Genomic DNA, 9,190 nt, shown 5'->3' on the forward strand with positions numbered 1-9,190 from the left:
CAAGGAATGTCTGGAGCCACCAGAAGGTGGAAAGGGCAGCAAGCATCCTTCCCTAGAGTCTTCAGAGGGAGCAGAGCCATGCTGACTCCCTGATTTGGAAATTTCTGGCCTCCAGAACTGGGAGACAATACATTTCTGATATTTCAAGCTATCAAGTTTGCAGGTGTTTATTATAGCAGCCTTGGGAAATTAATAACAAATCCAAGTCATTGTTCTTATAGTTGTTACTCTAAAGAATTCTCTGTGGCCAGGCACGGTGCCTCATGCCTGTAATCTCAGCACTTTGGGAGGCCGAGGTGGGCAGATCACCTGAGGTCAGGAGTTTAAGACCAGCCTGGCCAACATGGTGAAACCCAGTCTCTACTAAAAATGACAAAAATTATCTGGGTATGGTGATGTACACCTGTAATCCCAGCTACTCAGGAGGCTAAGGCAGGAGGATGGCTTGAACCCAGGAGGTGGAGGTCAAGTGAGCCACTGCACTCTCGCCTGGGTGACAAGAGCAAAACTCCATCTCAAAAAAACAAGAATTCTCTGAGCCACTGAAATGTCTCACCAGACACTTAGGCCCACAGTGACCTCTGTAGATGAGCAGCAGCTCCCTCTGTCTCCAAAGCAATTGAAAAAGGAAGAAGTGATGCATAAGGGAAAGACAGACCTTGGTTTGGAATGGCTCTGAGCCCATTCCTAGCTGTAGACTTTGACAAGTCACTGATCCTCTGTGAACCTCTGTCTCTTTATGAAATGGGGACCATTTTATCCACCTCCAAGAATTCTGTGATGATGAGACTAGGTCAGGATGTAAAGCATTCACACATAAGAGTTCAGTAAATGGGAAGGGTGTCTATATTAGTTTATTTGTTTATTTATTTATTTTTGTGAGATGGAGTCTCACTCTGTCACCCAGGTTGGAGTGCAATGGTGCAATCTCAGTACACTGCAACCTCTTCCTCCCTAGTTCAAGTGATTCTCCTGCTTCAGCCTCCTGAGTAGCTGAGATTACAAGCACGTGCCATCACGCCTGGCTAATTTTTGTATTTTTAGCAGAGATGGGGTTTTGCCATATTGGCCAGATTGGTCTTGAACTCCTGACCTCAGGTGATCCATCTGCCTTGGCCTCCCAAAGTTCAGAGATTACAGGCATGAGCCACTGCGCCTGGCCTATATTAGTTATATACTGTTACATAGTACATTTCCCCAACATTTAGAGGCTGAAAACAACAATGGACCTTTATTATCTCACATAGCATTATAGCTCTGCATCAGGTATGTGGGAGCAGCTTAACTGGATGTTTTTGGCTCAAGATCTCTCATGATGTTGAAATCAAGATGTCAGCTAGGGCTGTAGTCTCATCTGATGGCTTGACTGGGGCTGGAGCATCCACTTTCAAGGTGCCTCACTCACATGTCTGTGGGCAGGAGGCCTCAGTTCCACTTGGTCTTTCCGTAGGGCTGCTTGGGTGTCCTCCCAACATGGCAGCTGGCTTCCCCCACAGCATGTGATCCAAGAAAGAGCAAGGTGCAAGTGGTAATGTCTTGGGCGTCATACTTTGCCACTTCCACCACATTCTACTGATCCTAGAGAGCAACCCTGAAACAATGAGGGAGGGAACTCTACATGGGCACTGACACTAGAGAGTAGCCCATTGGAGGCCAATGGGGGGCTGGCTACCACTGCGTCTCAGAGGGCAAGGTGTTCTTGGGGATGCTGCCAGGCAGCAGCCTACCTAACAAGTGGCTTTGCTGTCTAGACTTGCCTCTGGGGCCAGCTGCCTGGGAGCTGGGAGCCTGATCTGGCCACGTGCCCAGCAGCTTCCCTGTAATTTCATTTGTCTAAGGCCTCTTCATGTCTCACCGGGGCTCCTTCATGTGAGCACTAAGGGCCAACATTGAGCCACAAAGACTTTCAACCCAGAGCCCATCCAGAGCCTCACATCTTCTCTTGGGAGCCCAGCCTAAAGATTAGAGCCCCAGAGACACCTCAGGGGCCAATAGGCAAGCCTGAGTTCTGGTGGGGGTGGTGTCCCGGATGCCCACCATGGCCCTACAGCAGCTCCCTGAGTGTGTTGTATGAGTGTTCACATGTGGGTGCATCATGTGCAAACCTGTATGTGAAGGTGTGTGCAGGGAGATGTGTGTGCCAGCACAACTGGAATCTGTTTGTGTGTGACAAAATCTGACATTTCCACACATAAAAAACATTGCAAGCACAGCAGTGCTGGAACTGACAGGAGATCCAGGCCACCACCCTGCCTCCCCCTGAATCCTGTCACCAGCTGCCTCTGATCTCAGACGTATTCCAACAATCACTTAAAACATGGTGGATTACTATGAAGTTTTAAGCATGCAGAGACACGCCTCACCCAAGGAAAGTAAAAAGGCATATTGGAAACTGGCACTGAAGTGACACCCAGATAGAAATCCTGATAATAAAGAATAAGCAGGGCCGGGCGCGGTGGCTCAAGCCTGTAATCCCAGCACTTTGGGAGGCCGAGACGGGCGGATCACGAGGTCAGGAGATCGAGACCATCCTGGCTAACACGGTGAAACCCCGTCTCTACTAAAAATACAAAAAAACTAGCCGGGCGAGGTGGCGGGCGCCTGTAGTCCCAGCTACTCAGGAGGCTGAGGCAGGAGAATGGCGTAAACCCGGGAGGCAGAGCTTGCAGTGAGCTGAGATCTGGCCACTGCACTGCAGTCCGGGCGACAGAGCGAGACTCCGCCTCAAAAAAAAAAAAAAAAAAAAAAAAAAAGAATAAGCAGAGAGAAAATTCAAACAAGTAGTGGAGGCGTATGAGGTGCTGTCAGATGCTAAGAAAGGGGACATCTATGACGAATATGGCAAAGAAGGATGAATTGGTGGAGGAAGAGGTGGACGTCATTTTGACAGTCCGTTTGACTTTGGCTTCACATTTTGTAACCCAGAGATGACGTCTTCAGGGAATTTTTTTGGTGGAAGGGACCCATTCTCACCTGACTTCTTTGAAGACCTTTTTGAGGACATTTTTGGGAATCAAAGGCATCCCTGAGGAAGCAGAAGCCAAGGAATGGGGTCATTTTTCTCCACATCCAGTGGATTTCCATCTTTTGGAAGTGGATTTTCTTCTTTTCACGCAGTATTTACTTCATTTAGGTCCCTGGGTCATGGGGGCCTCACTTCATTCTCTTCCACATCATTTGGTGGTAGTGGGATGGGCAACTTCAAATCAATATCAATTTCTGCTAAAATGGTTAATGGCAGAAAAATGACTACAAAGAGAGAGAATTGTTGAGAATGGTCAAAGAAAGAGTAGAAGTTGAAGAAGACAACCAGTTAAAGTCCTTAGCAATCCATGGTAAGGAGCAGCTGCTGCAAGTAATTCAACGCAAGCTTTTAACAGAAATGTTAAACTAAAGCAAGCACCATTTGAGGATTAACAGGAACTTTTCTTTTTTTTGAAGATTTCAAATGAACTCGACTTTCAGTATAATTGTACCTAATCTAAAGTATTTACAAACAACTCACTAGAGCCTCTATTTGTCATAGACTTTTGAGTTGATTGTTGGGACCACATAATAGAACCATTGTTTTGTTGTGGTTTTTTTGTTTGTTTGTTTTTGATTTTGTTTTTTGTTTGTCTTTTTTTTTTTTTTTTTTTTGAGATGGAGTCTCACTCTGTCACCCCAGGCTGGAGTGCAATGGCACGATCCCCGCTCACTGCAACCTCTGCCTCCCAGGTTCAAGTGATTCTCCTGCCTCAGCCTCTGGAGTAGCTTGGATTACAGGCGTGTGCCACCACACCTGGCTAATTGTTATATTTTTAGTAGAGACAGGGTTTCACAGTGTTGGCCAGGGTGGTCTTGAACTCCTGACCTCAGGTGATCCACCTGCCTCGGCCTTCCAAAGTGCTGGGATTACAGGCGTGAGCCACCATGCCCAGCCCTTTTTTTTTTTTTTAATTGGTATAAGTCTCTGCATGCTCTTTGCTTTTTTACCAAACGTGCTGCAAGGTGAGCCTTGACTCTTTAGTGTAGGACAACTAACACTAAGACTAATGCTAACACCAGCATGGATCTGCTTTTCCACGGTGTCTGAAATGTGAGTCACATAGTGTCAGCCTGCTGTGAAGTTAACACTGCCAGGACGAATCTTCTACAGAAATCATTTCAATTTTTTTTTTAGTATTTAGTAGTGAAAGATATCAATGCATTAATGGTAATACATTTCTGGTTTAATATAAATTAAGGATGTTTTCTAGTTGCGCGTGAATGCTGGCAACTTAGTACACTTTGACAATTGTTTAAATATTTAAATATGTAATATTGCCGGGCGCGGTGGCTCACGCCTGTAATCCCAGCTCTCAGGGAGGCAGAGGCGGGAGGATAGCTTGAGCCCAGGAGTTCGAGACCTGCCTGGGTAATACAGCGAGACCCCGTTCTCCACAAAAAGGAAAAAAAAAAAAAAAGACAAAAAAAATATGTAATATTAAGCTTAAGTTTAAAAAAGTAAAGCTGGTGGCTTTATGGGCATGGTGGCTCATGCCTGTAATCCCAGCACTTTGGGAGGTCGAGGTGATCACGAGGTCAGGAGATCAAAACCATCCTGGCTAACACGGTGAAACCCTGTCTCTACTAAAAGTACAAAAATTTATCTGGGCATGGTGGCAGGCGCCTGTAGTCCCAGCTACTCGGGAGGCTGAGGCAGGAGAAAGGCGTGAACCTGGTAGGCGGAGCTTGCAGTGAGCCGAGATTGTGCCACTGCACTCCAGCCTGGGGGACAGAGTGAGATTTCGTCTCAAAAAAAAAAAAAAAAAAAGAAGAAGGAAAGCTGGTAAACAGAGTCTTTGTCATTTGCTTTTAAAAACAAAAAAGAAAGAAAGAAAATAAATGCAATAAATGTGAATGTGTTTGGTGTATTCTTTCCTGAGTGGGATCTGAAAAAAAATTGCACATGTCACGCGTGTAGAATGTGTAAAACACACCAACAAAGCAAACACACATAAACCCACCACTGAGCTTCATGAACACAATATCACCAACAGTTTGGTGCCCAACATGCCCTCTCTCCCCAGAGGTAACCGTTCTGCATTTGGAGACTTGCTTTTTTCGCTTCACATCTTGTGTGGGAGATCCATCCCTGCCAATGGCTAAAAACTCTTTTTTCTTTTTCTTTTTCTTTTTTTGAGACGGAGTCTGGCTCTGTCACCCAGGCTGGAGTGCAGTGGCACAATCTCGACTCACTGCAACCTCCACCTCTCGGGTTCAAGTGATTCTCCTGCTTCAGCCTCCCAAGTAGTTGGGACTACAGGTTGCACCACCACACCCAGCTAATTTTTGTGTTTTTTAGTAGAGACGGGGGCTTTACTATGTTGCCCAGTCTGGTCTGAAACTCCTGACCTCAAGTGATCCACTTGCCTTGGCCTCCTGAAGTGCTGGGATTACAGGTGTGAGTCACCATGCCCAGCCTAGAAATTCATTTTTCACTGCTACTTAGTCCACCACATGACTATAGCATAAACCACGTAACCATTCTCCTGTCAGGGACGTTCAGATCTTTCCTTGTTATTGTTGTTGCTGCTGCCATTCCCAATAACACTGGCTCCAGCACACACATACACCTTCACCTGTGCCAGCTTCTACTGTCTCTCTCTTGTAGACCTGAGCCATCAGGTAAAAAGGTCCAGCCACCCTGCTGAAAAGACTATGTAGCAAAAGACCATGCAGGAGAACAGAGAGAGAGAGAGAGAGAAAGAGAGAAAGAGAGAGAGAGAGAGAGAAATAATGAGAATGAGAATGCCCAGCCAGCTCCCAGCCTGTCCAGCCAGCCCAACCGAGGCACCTGGCATGTGGATGAAGCCATCTTGGAACTTTCAGTTGCAACCAAGCTCCCAGCTGAATGTACCCATGGGAGTGACCCAGCCCACCACATGGATCTAAGATGAACCATCCCTGCTGAGCCCTGCCCAAACTGTAGAATTATGAGAAAAAAAAAAAAAAAAATGGTGGATGTTTTAAGCCCCTAAGTTTTGGAGTGGCTTACCATGTAATAAGAGATTATGGAAAACATTAGCCATCTTATAAAATACCCCAAAAGTTTGATCATGAAATCAAAGCAAACAATGATCCTCATCCTGCCCAAGATACAATCACTAACTATATGTAGCCCCTCCCCATCCCATGGCCAAGTTGCTCTGTCTCCATCTACACTACCTCCACAGTGAACTCTCCTTTTGGTGGGGTGAGGTGGGTGGGCAGCAGAGCTAGGTCTTGACCTGCCAGGAGGAAATCCACAGTCTGGGCAGGACACTGATGCTGGATGCTGACACATTTCATCTTCAAGGAAGACCTGAGAGGGTCCCTGGCACAAACCCCAGCCAAGGGGTCCCCAGACAGGTTTTTTCCTCCCAGATATTCCAACAGGGGCACAAGGAAGAGAGGTTCATGGGGAATCCTTGGGAAAGCCTCAGGAAAAGCCAGCAGAGCCTTGGGTGGGCTGAGAAAGGAGAATTTTTTCTGTAAAAGGTCATCCTGTCTCCTGCATTCCTTCACTGCATTTCCAGCCACCAGAGCATCTATGAAAGTCCTTATTCTTCCTCTCTTGGCTTTAACTAAACATTCACTGCTGTAGTGGAAGATGGACTCTGGTAGCAGGGGGTGGGGAGAAAGCGGCCTTTCTTTCTTTCTTTCTTTCTTTCTTTCTTTCTTTCTTTCTTTCTTTCTTTCTTCTCTCTCTCTCTTCTTTCTTTCTTTCTTTCTTTCTTTCTTTCTTTCTTTCTTCTCTCTCTCTTTCTTTCTTTCTTTCTTTTCTTTCTTTCTTTCTGTCTTCTCTCCTTCCTTTTTTCTTCCTTCTTTTTTCTATCTTTTCTTTCTTTCCTTTCTCTCTTCTTTATTTTCTTTCTCTCTTTCCCTCTCCTTTCTTTCCTTCTCTCTCTCTTCCTTTTTCTCTCCTTTTCTTTCCTTCTTCCTTTCCTTTCCTAGGATTTTTAATGTTTATATGGTTCACTGGCCCCCGGGGTCAAGGCTTTAGGCCCCCACAGAATGTTTCCAGAGATCCACTGACTCCCTTGGGAAGAGCTGGGAGAAAACACAGAGGGTGTCACCAGGCTGATGTCCCTGCACCCGTAGGGGACGGGACCCAGCTGGCAGAGTTGGACACCAGCTGTTTGCCAGTGAAGTCTCAGCTACTCCTCGCAGTCAGATGCCTGCCGTGGTCCTGCCCACATGTGCGGGATCACAGCACAGCCCTCAGGATCCTGCCGCTCCTGAAATATCTGCTTAAAGGAGGCCCAACTGCTTGACAGATTCATCTCCTGTTCTGGCTTCTGATGCCCCATGGAGCCCAGTCATTTGTGTAGGGTACTGGGGCTGTTAGACCCGGCCAGTGAGTCATAGGGTTGATTCCCTTTGGGAGGTAACCACAAGCCCAACCTCAGACCCAAACACTCTGAGGCTGAAGAGATTGGGCACGTGCCTAACAACCATTACATCTAGGGGGTCTCCGGATGGAGTGGGGGGTACTTGGGCCTACCTCTCAATACTGTAATCTTCCACCTTCTCTCTGAGTGGCCTGGGCAGTTCCCTTCACCTCTCTGAGCCTCAGTTTCCTTACCTGTAAAATGGGCACAAATCCCCCCTGCCTCTTGGGTTGTTGACAAGATTTGGGAGAGATTTCCAAGGGCCTTCCCACTTTGGGAGCCTCACATAGGAAAGTGTAGATGGACCTTGTCTGTTACTCCAGGGCTGGCTCAGGGTGTCCCTGCCGGGGGCTGCAGAAACCCCACAGAGACCCGGTTTTCAATAAGTAGGCATCTCACCCTCATAAGCCACAGCGGCCCTGGCCCCAGCTCCCCATCACCTGCGTCTGACACTTTAGCCATCATTTAACATCAGAAAGTTTATTGCTGGCCCTCAGGGGCTCAGCCCTGCCCTAATGGGCCAACCTCAGGGGTCCTACCCTTTGAAGAGGGTCTTTATGGTAATTGATGGTAATAGCGGGTAGCCTGGGCCCCAGGTAGGAAGCCCTCCTGGGGATAATTGAATTAGCCTGGAAAACAAATTACTTTCGGCCAAAACAAATCACTTTCAATCACAGAGCAACATATAAGATCCCCCAAACCACAAAGCTACTCACAGTTCAAGGAACAGACAAGGGGCTGGGGGACCCGGGAGAGTGGGCTGATCACAGAGCAGAGAGAGGGTCAAGCCAGGCCTCCTTCCCCCTATCCAGTGGCCAGGACTGGGGGCCCCTCTTGAGCTGGGTTTACCTGTGACTAAAGTGTGTATATGTTTTGTTTTTTGGGGGAGGTGGTGATGTTCCCTGGTCAAGTTGTCGTCTAAGTATTAGGTGAGAGGTCCTGTCTGTTGTATATGGATGCATTGAGGGTCTTCCTCTCAATGTAGAGAAAGATGTTTCCCAAGGGAGTCTTAAGTACAGCCCTGAGAGGCAGGTGCACTGATACCTAAAGAGAGGATCCCACCCAGGCTCACTGCTCGTGTGACAAGTAAGGTGACCAGTCCCAGCTACTCAGGAGGCTGAGACGGGAGGATCACATGAGCCCAGGAGGTTGAGGCTGCAATTGGATGTGATTGCCCCACCACACTACAGCCTGGGTGACAGCCAGACCCTGTCTCAGAAAACAAACAAACAAAGCGCACAAAAAACAAAGCTCCAGAGCCTCTGTGCACGTGCAGAAGGGACCCACCCAGTCCATACCTATAGGATGTGAGTGGTATAAGTAGCCTCACCTGGTGGACCCCCCAGAACCTTCCACCCCTAAGCCAGGGTCTACCCCATCCCTCCAGGCCTGGCTGATGCTGGGGAACACCAACGCCAGACCTGTTTGCCCCATCTCTGCCTCCATGGATGGCGAGGATGTCGGAGGTCCTACCAGGAGCAAGGAGACCTAGCCCCAGCTTGGCAAATGGAAGCGGGCAGGGCTGACCTCCCACCCAGACGCGCTCTGCCTCCTCTACATGGGAGATGCGCCGAGGCTGTCACCTGCCCAGCAAGCACTTAGTGAAGCGTCTCTGGGGGCCAGACCAGCACCCAGCCCAGGTGGGGGGCAGTCATCGAGGCCCCCATGGCCTTGTGAGGAGGCAGGGGTGTAACCAGAAGCCAACGGTGGATGCATGGCCTAAGGATGGAGGGGCACCTTTGAGGCAGCAGCCCCTCAGTTCAGGGGATCCCTGACAGGAACCAGGTTAGGGCCAG

At 48.2% G+C, this 9,190-nt stretch overlaps 1 pseudogene; it reads left to right on the plus strand.

Moving 5' to 3' along the window:
• Positions 1-2,038: 2,038 nt before the first annotated feature.
• On the plus strand, positions 2,039-3,394 carry LOC104677167 (annotated as a pseudogene).
• Positions 3,395-9,190: the final 5,796 nt, after the last annotated feature.

The sequence above is a fragment of the Rhinopithecus roxellana genome, chromosome 15, assembly GCF_007565055.1.
Source record: "Rhinopithecus roxellana isolate Shanxi Qingling chromosome 15, ASM756505v1, whole genome shotgun sequence".
Taxonomy (NCBI): Eukaryota; Metazoa; Chordata; class Mammalia; order Primates; family Cercopithecidae; genus Rhinopithecus; species Rhinopithecus roxellana.